Source organism: Alosa sapidissima, chromosome 7, assembly GCF_018492685.1.
Source record: "Alosa sapidissima isolate fAloSap1 chromosome 7, fAloSap1.pri, whole genome shotgun sequence".
Lineage (NCBI taxonomy): Eukaryota > Metazoa > Chordata > Actinopteri > Clupeiformes > Clupeidae > Alosa > Alosa sapidissima.
The window spans coordinates 16,482,018-16,497,697 of record NC_055963.1 but is presented as its reverse complement, the minus strand read 5'-3'; the positions used below and the strand labels follow the sequence as shown (position 1 = coordinate 16,497,697).

The 15,680-nt window shown below is 41.2% G+C and overlaps 1 long non-coding RNA gene across 1 annotated transcript; it reads left to right on the top strand.

Annotated features, from left to right (window-relative positions):
* Positions 1-693: 693 nt before the first annotated feature.
* Positions 694-15,097, top strand: LOC121714048. The gene is made up of 3 exons (XR_006033013.1): positions 694-797; positions 5,716-5,722; positions 15,086-15,097. It is a non-coding gene; the product is annotated as an uncharacterized LOC121714048 (long non-coding RNA).
* The last annotated feature ends 583 nt before the right edge of the window (positions 15,098-15,680 follow it).

Here is a 15,680-nt window from a genome sequence, read left to right as displayed (position 1 = left end):
CAAAACATTATAAAACCGTGATTGTAGATCACCAAAGAAATTAAATCTGTGTTACATTTATAAAAAGTTCCCTTTGGTACAAAGCTATTACCATTGGAATTAAGTTTCCACATTCACACATGCTGGCCAGCACATACACTCACACATTCATTCATTCATTCAGGGCCCATGTTGACAATAGCAGTGACAAGACAGACAAGACAAGACAAGACAAACTCATCATGTTAGTTACACTGAACATAGAAAACTCCATCTTTGCAGATGGGGCAAATATTACTTGGATCCTGATCATCCATCAAAGCTTTGGGCAGCCGTGGCCTACTGGTTAGCGCTTCGGACTTGTAACCGGAGGGTTGTCGGTTCGAACCCTGACCATTAGGCACGGCTGAAGTGCCCTTGAGCAAGGCACCTAACCCCTCACTGCTCCCCGAGTGCTGCTGTTGTTGCAGGCAGCTCACTGCGCCGGGATTAGTGTGTGCTTCACCTCACTGTGTGTTCAGTGTGCTGAGTGTGTTTCACTAATTCACGGATTGGGATAAATGCAGAGACCAAATTTCCCTCACAGGATCAAAAGAGTATATATACTTACTATATACATCATAAGTCTCCATAATTTAAAAAGTTGCATTATCAATCCAATTTCTAACTAGTTGTACTTATCAATTTGAAGAACACAGTATCATATACCAACTCCAATGTCTTTACTTTAAACGGTGGAAAACGTCATTCGACGCCCAACTATTAATATTACGCTTTCAGTTCAACATCTTTATAGGCTACTTCAAACTGTGATCTTAGTTACGCAATCTAAAGATGGTTTCATACATCTGTTATGACCAGCAACACTCTTATGCAATTTCATTTTCAGGTGAGAAATTCTTAGGCGAGCAGTCCCCCCAAATGTAGCCGTAAAGTGGGGAATGGCCAAGACCCCGACTACCGGCAAAACAAGCTTGTTACTAACGCCCAACAGAGCTCCCTGCTGGAGCCCGATAGTCTGACAAGGACTATTTAGGACAACTCCCTAATATCTCACCACCAGAAAATATAAATTACCTTACCTTAAGAGTGTGCCGTCAAACACGATGTTGAAGATCTCTCAGCAAAATTTGAATCCAATTTAAATCCAAAATTTTAATCTCACGGTTGGAACCTCCATAACTGATAGTATATTTTCACTACCATATTTCTCTTAAGACTCAATCAGGACGATGCAAGATCAGGATCCAGGCATTTATTGTTTTCAATGAGGGGCCAGTGGCCCTCAAGGGAGAGAAGTACATGTTTGTTTCACCCTATCATGGATTTCACCAGATTCTCAGTATTCTCTGACTTCTCTGAAACAGTCTACTAACTTTATGTTACAAACAAAAGAAGGAGTGACCTCTAGGTCCAACCCGGTTTGAATATGCAATAGAAAGGGAGGGTGAGGATTAGGTCTTCATCAGGTCTGGTCAGCTTCTATTGTCTTTTAATTAAAACTACCCCCTTTCCTGGGAAGTTCCTCAGAGGCCTGGACACATGCATTAACATTTCACACCTGGTGATAGGCAAAAGGCCTCTAGACAAGCTTTCATTGAATTCAAGGATAAACAAAGGATGCTTGCATACAGACCAAAGACACACACAGGATACACATGGGTACAAAAATCACAGATGATCATAAGAAGTACGCAGTATGTACATTTACAGAAATGAGGCTGATTCACAACACTTTCACCCATCATTAGCCATGAATTGTTGTTAAAAGAGATATGTTACATTTTGTAGTTGTCTTGAACGCAGCCACACAGCACTCTTCCATTGTCTTGCATCGTTTTAGTGCAGCGCCACATGTGGTACCCCGTGGTATTACAGGAGACCCAGGCCTACACTAGCTGTTGTGCATATGAGCACAAAGCATATGCCTTTTGGCCAATTCATTAATGGTACTCTTTACATATTCTGTTCCTGTCTCTAGGTTATTGTAAACAAAACAAACCACTAGTTCCTTTGGAATCACCTTGAGTGGTTGTCCCCATGCATGGAACCACCCTTGTGTGTGTGTGTGTGTGTGTGTGTGTGTGGGCCTTTTTGGTGTGCTTCATGGCTATGTGTGGCTGTGTGCACCATTACGACACTGAGGAAGATTCCACTGGGACGACCTGACCACAGAGTGACGTTGCAGAAGAGGGAATCCCTCATTATACCAATACTTTGGGATCCTACAAAGTAGGATTTCTGTGTACCCCCCACCATTATTTTTTGTCCTTGAGGACCCCTGTACTTCCTAACCTCAAATTTTGTGGGTGGGGCCAAGTTCTGGCTGGCTTTTCAGCTAAAATATTAATCTGAAATAGGGAAGTTTTGGGAGTTGAATGAGTAGTTATGGATTTGTTTTTAAAATTTTGGGAAATAGAGCCATAATTTCAAGAAATACATTTTAGCAATGGAGAGAAAATGTAACTATACGTCATCACCACCGTGCAACACACAGACACACCAGTATAGATGCACAGGTACACTCAAGGTAAACAATACCTTTCCTTTATCTCTACCTGTTTGTTTATTTATGCAAAGTTCAGTCTGGCACCCACATGGCCAAAGTACACACAGAGAGAACACACACTCCCACAAACACCTACGTACTCATAAGTGGCACCATGCCATATCTGGACATTGGACACCCACTCAAGGTGATTCCTCTGACAATACTTGGCCACAGCAAACCCTATCTTTCACCTGATAAGTGTGAAAGCTGATAGCATATTCCACCTTGTATTAAATAGAACCCAAAAATCAATCATATACAAATGCATATTCTTCTCCAGGTAGAGGAGAAGAGGGTATTGTTGTATGTCAGATCTCAGTCTCAGTGCTCCTAAATGATCATCCAGATGCAACTCAAGGTGTAGATGCTGATTTTGCTCACTGTATGGTTTCAGGAAATAATGTCTAACCATTGTTTCCTTGTCTGTTTGCTTGTATATGTAAATCACATACAACCACATACTGAGTCAGTAGTAGGACACACACATACACACTCACACATAGACAGAAACTGGAGGACAATGTTATGCACTGACAGGGTCGGACTGGGAGCAAAATTCGGCCCTGGCAATTTAAAACTAGACAGGTACCTCGGATTAGCATGGATGTTTATTCTTGAACTGCAATTTCCAGCAGCCAGCGGAGGGCATTTAGCCTACTATGCTTCCGGACGATATTTTGCGTCTCCCCTAATTCTGAAGCAGTGGCACCGCTAAATAAAGAGGAAACACTGAGAAGAAAGTGAATGCTTTAAATAGGCTACATCAATGCAATATATAATATGTGAACTGAAACTGGACGGGCCATAATAACCTCTGACTAGTTTAGGCTACTTATTGTTAAATTGCAATGTGAACGGCAGCCAGCAGGGAAGGATACGTAGCAGGATTATTTAAAAAGCAAATTTGCGTCTGCCCTGATTCTGATACCGTGGCGGTATTAATTAAACCGTGGGGGGCCGACATGCTGAAATAAACTTAGAGGAAACACTGTCAATTAGACTCCAACCTCCATTATGGGCAAGACCAAAGAGCTGTCTAAGGACAGCAGGGACAAGATTGTAGAACTGCACAAGGAATGGGCTACAAGACCATTGACAAGAAGCTGGGTGAGAAGGAGACAATCAGTGGTGGGATCAGTCACCAAGAAAACCATTGGTAACACACTACGCGGTAATGGATTAAAATCCTGCAGTGCCCATAAGGTCCCCTGCTCAAGAAGGCACATGTATAGGCCCGTCTGAAGCTTGCCAATGGACACCTGAATGATTGACAGAATGCTTGGGAGAAGGTGATGTGGTCAGATGAGACCAAAATTGAGATCTTTGGTATCAATGCGACTTGCTGTGTTTGGAGGAAGAGGAATTCTGACTATGACCCCAAGAACACTATCCCCACCGTCAAGTATGGAGGTGGAAGCATTATGCTTTGGGGGTGTTTCTCTGCTAAGGGGACAGGTCGACTTCACTGCATCGAGGGAAATATGGATGGGGCCATGTACTGTGAAATCCTGCGTGACAACCTCCTTCTTTCAGCCAGGACACTAAAAATGGGTCTTCTAGCACAACAATGACCCAAAACATACAGCCAAAGCAACAAAGGAGTGGCTCAAGAAGAAGCATATTAAGGTCATGGAGTGGCCTAGCCCGTGTCCGGACCTTAATCCTATAGAATATCTTTGGAGGGAGCTGAAGCTTCGAGTTGCCAACTGACACCGTAAAGATTTCGAGAGGATCTGCAAAGAGGAGTGGTCCAAAATGATGCTCATTACCCATGCCCTTGGAGCCGAGCTGCACAAATCACATCAGTGTATCTGATATAGGCGGGCCAGAGCGAGCTAAACAGATGACGACAGTGTTGGGACGTCGAAGTCCGGAATCAGTTAGTAGTAGTGTCAAATGCATGCTTGGTGCCGCCCCTCGAGTTGGGCAGTTTTCATTATTCATTTCCAGACCCTAAAATCTTTCTAGATTTAGGTCTGAATTTCAAGGCTAATCTATTGTCAGATGAAATGAAAATTGTGCTCTTTAGAAAGACACACTTTAGGTGGGTTTGGCGTACGAAAAATGACTATACTGAAAAGAACCCCATGCCTATGTTAATTGGGTATACCATGGTATTACTGGAGACCCAGGCCTACACTAGCTGTTGTGCATATGAGCACAAAGCTGTATGCCTTTTGGCCAATTCATTAATGGTACTCTTAACATATTCTGTTCCTGTCTCTAGGTTTTTGTAAACAAAACAAACCACTAGTCTCATTGGAATCACCTTGAGTGGTTGTCCCCATGCATGGAACCACCCTTGTGTCCCCATGCATGGAACCACCCTTGTGTGTGTAGGTGTGTGTGTGGGCCCTTTCGGTGAGCTTCATGGCTTCGTTTGTGTCTGTGTGGGTGCCAGAGTGTACTTTGCATAAACAAATAGAGGTCTAGACTAAGATAAGACAATGTTTCTCTTTCCAATACATTCAACACATTGAATAGACAACAATGTAGTGTGTGTGTGTGTGTATCTGTGTGTTTGTGTGTGTGCGTGTATTTGAGTGTGTGTGTGTGTGTGTGTCTGTGTATTTGAGTGTGTGTGTGTGTGTGTGTGTGTGTGATGTATTAAACTGATGCGTTCTGGGGCCTCTACTATGAAGGGAGCTTAACCTACCCAGATGTAACCCAGGGTTACTTTGTTAAACTGGGGTTGACAAAACCTGGTTATCTTAACCCTCTAGGCGCCACAGTCGACTATAGTCGACAAGATGCGGTACTGAATAAAACGGCCGATTTAGTCAAATAGGCATATTTCGTTCGTCCTCCACTCCACTAGATGGCAGACATGTCATACGTCATCCCCGAGTCGAAAAAAGGGCACTCTTTAAACAAAACTTTCGCGCTACAGCTGCATTGAATCAGTGCGTACAATACCGGAGCTAGTGTGCGTGTGAGCCACTTTGTCAGAGCGATATTGTCAACGTCAGCGAGTATTTGCATTAGATTATCGTCTAATGGCATCAAAAAAGTTGACCTGAAATGAAGTGTTGGGTCTTCTATTCGCGGACCCTGATTCTGAAGGGGAATATCTGCCTTCAGAACATGACGGTGATTCGTTTAGTGAGGCTTCAGATGAGTCCCTGCCTTGCAATGATGCAGCTGGACAAAGTGAGAGTTTACTCCATAGTTTAGCTTACACCAAGCACAAACGTTGAATCGTTTGCTCAATGTCACTGGTGGGAATAATGTTTCACGGGTTCGGAGTGTTCTCGGAATTAGGTCTCAATCTGGCCCCCTAATCATCCCTCAGTGTAACTGGCTCATTCACTGCCTCTCCACCTCAAGGTGGTGCTTGGCTAGACATTGGTGGTGGTCAGTGAGGTTTCCCCTTCACTGTAAAGCGGGTGTCACTCTCTCTCTCTCTTTCTCAGACACACACACCTACACACACATACTCAAGATGATTCATGGCATCGGCACACACACTCAATGTGATTCCAATGGGATAACCTGACCACCTGCTTTGTCTAAATATGTGACATACCTCATGTTGTGTTTTACCCTTTAGTTTAGTTTAGTTTACAATTAACTTTTATGTAATGTCAAAAATGTCTATGCTCTGTGTAGGCCATATGCACTGAAGTTAGCATGCAAGCCGTCCTGGCTCTCCTGAGTTCTGATTAATTACTGCCTTTTACAACAGAAGAAGAAAAAGGAGACTCTACAATGCAGTTATTTACACTTTTGGTAAGAGCATGTTTACTTCTATGGTTCTCTGGTGATTTGATTCCAAGACCTGGCCTTGGAATGTCTTAGCCAAATGTGTGTTTATGTGGAATGCATTGACAAGTTATGTTTATATCTTGAATGGCTTGACCAAATAGTTGTTGAATTAACCACATTTTTAATGTGTTCATCAAGTTCTTTCTTGCATGAATCACATTTAAGTTAGCAAACTTTGGATTTAATGTAATTGAGTTATATTATTTTTTCCCATACATCTGTAAATGTTTATGACCCATTGCTGTATTTGTCTGTTTGTCCAGATGTCCATTCTTTTTGTGGGCAGATGTGTCTCTTGTCCACTGCCAAAACATGTGACATGGCCCTGTTCTAGGTGTGAAGAAAACTGTTAAAAAAGTGACATTTACAATTTTGAGAAAACTATAACAAACCATTTCGAGACTAATAGACATTATATGAAGAATTCCATAGCGGCCTGGAATTACATGCAAGTCCAGTTCTGCCTTATCTGGTTTTGTCAATATGCTGATTGTATATAAGTACTGATAACTGTATACTGTGTTACAAATTTACATGCATCCTTAGGCATAACATTTAACATGACTATATCACTGGTTTCTTGCAGGACAGAGGACAGTAAAGTTGATAGGATTCCTATGAACAATCACACAAGCTAACTGCCGTTCCAAATGCAGTGACAAACGTTCTGGAAAACCAGTGCCAATTTAACACCAAGTTGATGTTTACTACAAAGAGCATTGTAAAAACAGAACCATTTACAAACTTGTACAAAAAACAAAAATGATCAATTTGGGTTGCACTTGTGTTGTGAGATAAGTGTATAAACTGTCCTACAAAGAGCCCCATTTTAAATGAAATTTACTGAACCCTTTTTTCTGTGAGGATCATCATGTTGATCATGATCAAGATCATATTGGTCGAGGTGAAGAACATACTGTTTTTGTAAAACACATCAGTTGTGCTCTGCTGTTCATTTGGGCTAAAGCACTCTAAACATATGAAACACAATGAAAGACAAATAAAAATAAAAATGAATGAAAAACATGTCTTATTGTAAGTGTATTCATGTGTTTGTTTGTTTAATTATTTATTAAAACTCCATCACTATCCATACACTGACTTTGACTGTGACAGTGCCTTGCTTTAATGTCACTGATTGGAGTGCTGATACCTTGGCCCAGATAGAAACACCTACGACTACAGTATGCAAGAGTTTCTTATTTCTTTTACTACACACTGTTAAGCATTTATTAAACTATTATTAAAAACTGTATTCTTTGTTTACTGTTTGTAAAGCATTATTCCTACATTAATTCTCATCTGTAAATCATGTTTACACACAGTTAAAAATGGTTTGTTCATAGTAAACACGCATATCTATATTCAATTTGTGAATTGCTTGTTGTAATACCACTGAGCAGAGGTAGTGTAGTGGATAAGGAGCCAGGTGAGCATGCAGTAACCCATGAAGTTGGGGTTCAAACCCTGGCATCCACCAATGTGACCTTGCCCTTTAATTTCATTGACATGTGTAAGTCGCTTTGGATGAAGTCTGCTAAATGAATAAATGAAAATGTAAACTTTATAACTCATTTGTAAATGTGTTGCAAGGCATAAAACATCCTCACTTTAGACTCACTCACAAACTAACCACTTGTAACTCCTGAGTTAATCATGAATTATAGTATTAAGAAGTGGTTTATAAATTATGTATCCTCACCCTAACTAATCATTAGTGCATGTGTATGTAACAACGGTTAAATAATGGAAATATTACTTCATCAAAAACATATTACTGCATCATTTACTAAGTATTACAATAATTTATAAACATATTTTAGATATAGGCTTATTTACTATGAACAAACCATTTATAACTATGTGAACAAATGCTTTACTGATGATAAATTATGTACTGTATGAACAATAAATTACTGATGATGAACAAACCATTAATTAATAAGTAACAAACGCTTTATAAATGATGAATTGTGTAGTTATTATAAAGTGTTACCGTGTAGGGTATGTTGTGTTACCTGTGATTTACATATACAAAAATAAACACACTATACTTGTTGGGCATCATTTTATAATAACACAGTAAGAAGAGAGTATATTTTGAGGAGATGCATGCCTTTTTTAAATACGCACAAGCTAGGTTTTATACATGGATGATAATGAGTTCAAACTTTCATTGGAGAGCAAAATTATGTCAATTGGAGGAGTTTTCAGCTAGACCATTGTTTACATTAGCAACTAAATGGAGTATAGCTTATGGCATTGGGCATGGAGCCATGTCAAAAAACGCTATTAAACTCCTCCAATTAACATAGTTTTGCTCGGAAACAAAAGTTTGACCTCATTATCATCCATAAATAGACCATTTGTTGTGCATACAGCAAACCTTCCCTTTAAGTGAGAGATAATGATTACTCCTCTTTGTCTCCTGTCTCTTTGTATTTGAGACAGGAGTGAGACAGAGGAAAAGTAGACTGCAATTCTTTCCTCCAAGTGTAACAGCTGATAGTGTGTAAATGTTGGCCCAGGATGTCTGTTTTGTGTTGGACAGAATCACATTTGTTTATGGAATACATTTATTTTGTCCACAAAGTGAAAACCCGGAAAAACATGTAGTGCACAATGTTTTTGTTTTCAGTTAATGAAAGACTTTTATCTTCACTCTTTTATTTAGTGTGCTTGCAAGCACACTTATTGTTCTTCTTAAGTTTTATTAAGTGTGCTTGCAAAGCAGCACACTTATTGTTCTTCTTAAGTTTTATTATTTTTCCCGTCTCCCTAATTTTTTGTCAGCTCTAGCGCCTAGGCCCTTTGAGACAGAGACACCGTCCCAACTTTAAAACATCCGGTCAGTACCGGTGTAAGTTGCTCGCGAAGATGACGTCAGGTGGGCGTGTCGTTCGTCCGCCATATTGGATTGAACAGAAAGCGAAACTACATTTTCACAGGTCACAAATTTGGTCCAAACGCCACAAAACTTGACATACATTATCCTTGGACCAAGCCTCACAAAAGTTACCAGAAGGATTTTTTATTTTCGAAAGCGTTTGCCCGTCACAGCCAAACGAAATCGCCGGCGAAGCTCCGAAACAGGAAGTCGTCCATATCTCAGGAACACTGTCACATATCGATACCAAATTTTGTATTTGAATTTGGGACTCCAATGTGAGGGTGCATAAGCTAAAAAAAAAAGAAAACATTCCAAAAGTTTCCAGCATTTGGCAAACCACCCACCCGTATTTGGTAACTATCACCTTTAATATTTGCAGTTGTACTTCATTCACAATGCCTTCCAAGTATGCACAATGTCTCTGGGCAGCCACAATGACTATGGGCAGCCTTGCCCAATTATGAAATCCTTGCTCTGCCATGGGATAGTATGGACTTACGAACTGAAATGGCAAGGAGAACAGTAGCTATATATAGCTTACATAAAACAGTTGTTTTCACATTGACGGTATTCAAATTAAATTTTTCCTTATTGTTAAATGTCATGATGGGAGAGTATTATTAAAAATTAAAAATTGTTATGTTAAGTATGCAAATTCATATGTTTACGGGAAATTAGGTTTTACTGGGTTGTTTTGTTGTAAAGACATGCAAGGCATTCTGGGCCATGTAATAGACAAACAGTGGTCGGCAGCGTTCATATGGAACTTGATTTCCATATATGAATAGGTGTTTCTGTAAACCTAGGGACAATAAACAGCCATCTCTGTTACAAAACCGACCTGGTAATCGCTCACTGAAGAGGAAACTATGATAAAAAGATTGTTTTCCTCAAAGCATGGATCTGACGACAGTACAAGCAGGAAATGTCACGTTAATGTTAAATATATCTGAATGCTAGGTGGCATCGTTGTATTACATTTCACATACATACGGTGACATCTTTAGAATTATGTGAGCTTCACAAGTAAGGAAGGTGCAAATATTATGTAATTTATAATGGGAAATTATTGGAAATGTTATTTCTTGTTTATTCTAATTGCAAACCACACACATCCATTCGTAATCACACGTACACATTTAATACTGAAAGACTTTCATTTCGTTTATTTGATGTTGCCCCTAGCAACCCTCCTGGGTGCAGCCTACAGTAGTCCAGTTTCAGAGTGACGAGTTCGTGGCCAAACAAGTGCCCAAAATATCGGTTTCCACGTGTATGTGCTGGATGGTGTGCGTCCTTTATGAAAGTAAGTGTTTTATAGAGTTACAGACATGAGCCATTATGTAGTGGTCAACATAAATGTGCCCCTTCTGTTATTAGAATGCTAAGCGGAGAAGCATGCTAAACAGAGATTAAGTATCATTAATTTCTTGTGTGGCTAGCTATAGGGAGATGTATGTTGCTAATAGGGATTTATGTTGTTTAGCGTAATGCCATGGTCATTTCATTTGATATGAGATGCTTGCACTCGTAACTTAGTAACTTGTAACTTTAGGACTGCTATTTTTTTTACTAACAGTAATTCACGAAGCACTTTAGCTCTAAAAGTAGCACCTGAGTCTGTGACAGCTTAAACGAAGTCGCGAGGACTCCTCCTAACGCAATGTTTTGAAATGCGCCTACTATGGTCTACAGGAGCTTTCAATCGCGAGGGAACAATTTTGCATTGTAGGCATAACTAAGGGATGCAATAACACCACCAACAACCAAAACTAGCCTACTCATTGTCAACATTTACATTAAATGTAACGTTTCATTGTGAATCAAATTAAAATGTTTTCGTTAGGCCCACGACACCTCATGAAGGCTTAACAGTGAAACCAGCGTCCTGGAGACACTCCCCTCCATGCTGCCACTATATTACCACATTGAAATATCCAATACCCAAAATACTCTTAACCAGCCCAGGCATGGTCAAGGTTGGCTAGGTTGGTCCGTCCCGTTGATGTGGACTGAACCGTAGCCATAAAAAAACCTTGGCCAACCAACCATCAACCTAGGCACAGCCCATCACAAACAAAAGAAGTTACACAAAACTTAGCCAGTTAGCTTAGGCCCCATCGCAAACACAAAACAAATTAGCCTGTTAGCTTACGCCCCATGCTGCCACCATATTACCACAACAAACATCCAAATACCCTTAACCAACCTAGGCATGGTCTAAGTTGGCTAGGTGGGTCCGTCCCGTTGATGCGGACTGAACCATAAACCATAAAAAACCTTAGCCAAGTACCATCAACCTAGACACAGTCCATCACAAACACAAAACAAATGAGCCAGTTAGCTTACCTTAGCTTGCGCCCCAGGAAGGGTAACTTCTCCTTACCCACAACCATTCGCTTGCCCGTTCTGCTGCTAAAGACATGTTACTAACCACCTGCCTTAGACTTCGACCACAAATGCCCAATTCAGACAGCAAGCCAATAGCAGATCTGGCCACAAACCCACGTGCACCGATTTCAATAGGCCTTAATCGTGCACTCCAACCTCGCTTGGCTGCCTCCTCTGCTATTTCAGTGTATTTAGCTCTCTTCAGCTCATTGGCCACTTCCACTCTGTCTTCCCAAGGAACAGTGAGTTCAATGAAGTAAACTATCTTCTCTGAATCCGACCATAGAATTACGTCGGGTCGTAGTTTAGTACTCACTATATGTGATGGTACCGCCATCTGCTGGCCAAGATCAACCATCATTTCCCAGCCCGCCCCATTTTTCAACTGGCCGGTTTTACACCTGGTCTTCGCGGAACAAGGTTTATCCCCCTGACGTACAAAGTAAATTTGCCTTACCCCTTTACTAGCTGCTAATGAATTGACTTCTCTCCTTTTATCCTCTATTGCCGCTGCCACACATTTCAATACCTGGTTATGACGCCACGTATACCGCCCCTGGGCGAGACTTACCTTGCACCCTGATAGGATATGGTGGAGACTGCCCACACACGAGCAAAGTATGCATTTATCATCCTCACCAAACCATTGACTTAAATTCTTGGGAGATGGGAGCACATCATATGTAGCACCTAACATAAATCTGATCTTACCAGCTTCCATGCCACATAGATCTTTCCATTTAATCCGTCTTTTTTCCACCTCTTCCCAGTTCACCCACTGCCCTTGTTTTGCCTGCGACACTGCCTTAGTACACCTTACAGCCTCCTCCTGTCTATGCATTTCCTCCACTACAGTACCATTTTCCTCTTTTCTCCTGCAGAAGCCTTACTCCACAAGGGTTTACTTATGCCCATCCCTAGACCCCCCCGCCCGTGCTGCACATGGCCCATTATATCCCTATGCTTCAATGCTGATTGAGCTTGCTTAACTGCCTGCTCTTGGTTCCACTTCCTCCCTGCATTAACTGTGGGTGCAACTTTCCTCACCACTGGGTCCTTGGACTGACTAAGAGTCATTTCCAATCTAGCCTTAGCACATTTAAATTCCTCTGTCAGACTAGATATTGGCAACTCTACAATGCCCTTCCCATACAAGGCTACACTGCTTAAGCAGCGTGGGACTCCGAGCCATTTTCTGACAAAGGAGTTGATCATTTTTTTCAACCTCTCTACCTTTGACAGAGGAACTTCATAAACTGTCAATGGCCACATTAGCCGAGACAATAAACCAAACTGCAAACACCACAGCTTGAGCTTACCTGGCAGCCCTGACTTGTCAATTTTTGCAATACCTTGCCTAGTGACCTGTCTCAAGTCTTCAACCTGTGATTTATCACTAAGGCTTGCATCATACCACCTTCCCAGACTCTTCACTGGTTTCTCCAGAACTGTGAGAATCACCTCTTTATCTATAGCAAACTTCTTATCTATTACCTTCCCTTTAACAATTGAGAGACTCCTAGACTTACTTGGCTTCACCTTCATTCTGGCCCATTGCAGATTGCTATTTAACTTATCCAGCAACCTGTTGGTGCATGGAACGGTTGACGTCAAGGTTGTCATGTCGTCCATGAAATCCCTAATCGGGGGGAGGCGTGGCCCTCCCTGCAACTTCTCCCCACCCACCACCCATTTTGAGGCCCTAATGATGACCTCCATTGCCATTGTAAAAGCAAGTGGGGAGATGGTACATCCCGCCATGATTCCTATCTCGAGTTGTTGCCACCCTGTGGTGTAATCAGCTGTAGCAAAACATAATTGAATATCCAGAAAGTATGCTTTTACTAGGCTTTTAATGCTACCCGGGATTCTGGAATAATCAAAGGCCTCCCACAACAGACTATGCGGCACAGACCCAAAAGCATTAGCCAAATCCAAGAACACAACGTGCAGGTCTCTCTTCTCACGCTTTGCTAATTGAATTTGGTGCCAAATCATGCTGGTATGCTCTAAGCACCCGGAGAAGCCAGGAATTCCAGCTTTTTGCACCGTGGTATCAATTAATTTATTCCTTTCAAGGTAATTTGTCAGTCTCCGTGCCACCACACTGAAGAAAACCTTCCCTTCAACATTCAGTAGACTAATTGGCCTAAATTGATTAATCTCCACTGAATCCTTTTCTTTAGGAATAAATATTCCCCCAGCCCTCCGCCAAGCCTTGGGAATACTCTGCTTTTTCCAAACTATCTTCATCATTCGCCATAGAAATCTTAAAACATCTGGTGCACTCTTATACAACCGGTAGGGCACTCCATTAGGTCCCGGGGCTGAAGAGGCCCTTGCACGTTTTATTACTTCTTGCACCTCTTTCCACCTTGGTGGACTATCGTCGCATTGGCTACTTAATTCACCAATAGGTGGGATATCAGCAGGAAGTACCATCACTCTGAACCGCTCCCTATCTTTGTGCACTCCCTCTAAATACTCCTCAAGCTTCTGCTTAGGTTCCAAAAGACTACCACTCTTCTGCACTACGAATAAAGACTTAACAATCCCAAACAGACATAAGGTCTTTATAGAGCAAATCCATATAGATTATTTGTCAAATAAACCAGTAAAACAGAATTAGGGGATTGAATATATAACATTCACACTCATAGCTCATATTTTTAAAATAAATCAGTGAAAAAGTATCCTGACAAACAAGCAGCATTTTAATGCCTTAGTCATCTTTCATAATTTCAATTTTTTCTCTAGGTTACCTAATAGCCCAGTTTGAGAGGTGCAAGATGTGTGACGTTTATTTTTGCAGCCAATCACTGCTGTTGTTTTATTTTATTGATTTGATTTTAGTCATAGAAGCTAAATTCGAAGGCAGGCCACAGGTAAAATCCAACAAACCACATTCAACCTGCAAGCCAATAGTTGAATAGCCCTCTTCTAGAGCTTTTGAGATATTGCCACTGGTCCAACACTGAAAGGCACTGTTACAATGTCTGGATCAAGCCAGGTTCAGCATAGCGTATGCCACTGTCTCATGTTGGTGACCGGACCAGGGCAAGCACACTTTCGCAGTTCCCGCCGGAAATGCAGTCTAGTTACATTATATTACAGTGTCGAGACAAGCGGCATTGTGTGTGCCCTAGTTGGTGGTTGTCTATCATTTACATACACAAACAAACAGACAATGAAACAACGGCTAGACATTATTTTCTAAACCAGCATTTTCTATTTAAGATTTATTTAGATCTGAGAGCCTTAACAATGATGAGTAAGAGTTTCAGGTAATTCTTTGCCAAAAAATGGTTTGTTGGCTCAAACACGTTGTTGGCTCACTCCAGGTATTTGCATAATGAGGTATTCCCTGTCATGCCTAGTCACTGTGTGTGTGTGTGGGCGGTGGTAGTGTAGTGGTTAAGGAGCTGGGCTAGCGTGCAGTAGTTGTCGGTTCAATTTGAAAGTTGAAAGTTGTCGGTTCAATTCCCGGCTTCCACCGTTGTGCCCTTGAGCAAGGCACTTAACCCCAAGTTGCTCCGGGGACAATGTGATCCCTTGTAATATAGCTGACATATGTAAGTCACTTCGGTCAAGAAGTGTCTGCTAAATGTAATGTAATGTAATGTAATGTGTGTCTGTGTGTACTCCCATATACTATATGTAACTTCCTTAAAGGAGTGTCCACTGTTAAAATCTACATCAAACCAAGACTATAAGGTACCAACAATTGTTATGGTCATATGCTATTGGCATTTTGTTTGTTTAAAAAATACAGACGAATTAGTCCATTTAACAAGATGTCGCCACTGTGTAAATCAACTTCCTCTGGAACAGCACAGTCCACAGGAAAGACAGAAACAAGAATATGTTTTACGCTGCCAATTAAAGTATTGTTAACATTAACGAGGCTGTACACCTGGACACTGTGAAATGGGGTTATTATGTATCAGTGCATAACATTGTCCTGTCTGTGTGTGAGTGTGTATGTGTGTGTTCTACTACTGACTCAGTATGTCCTAGCTGGTGGTTGTATGTGATTTACATATACAAGCAAACAGACAAGGAAACAATGGTTAGACATTATTTCCTGAAACCATACAGTGAAGG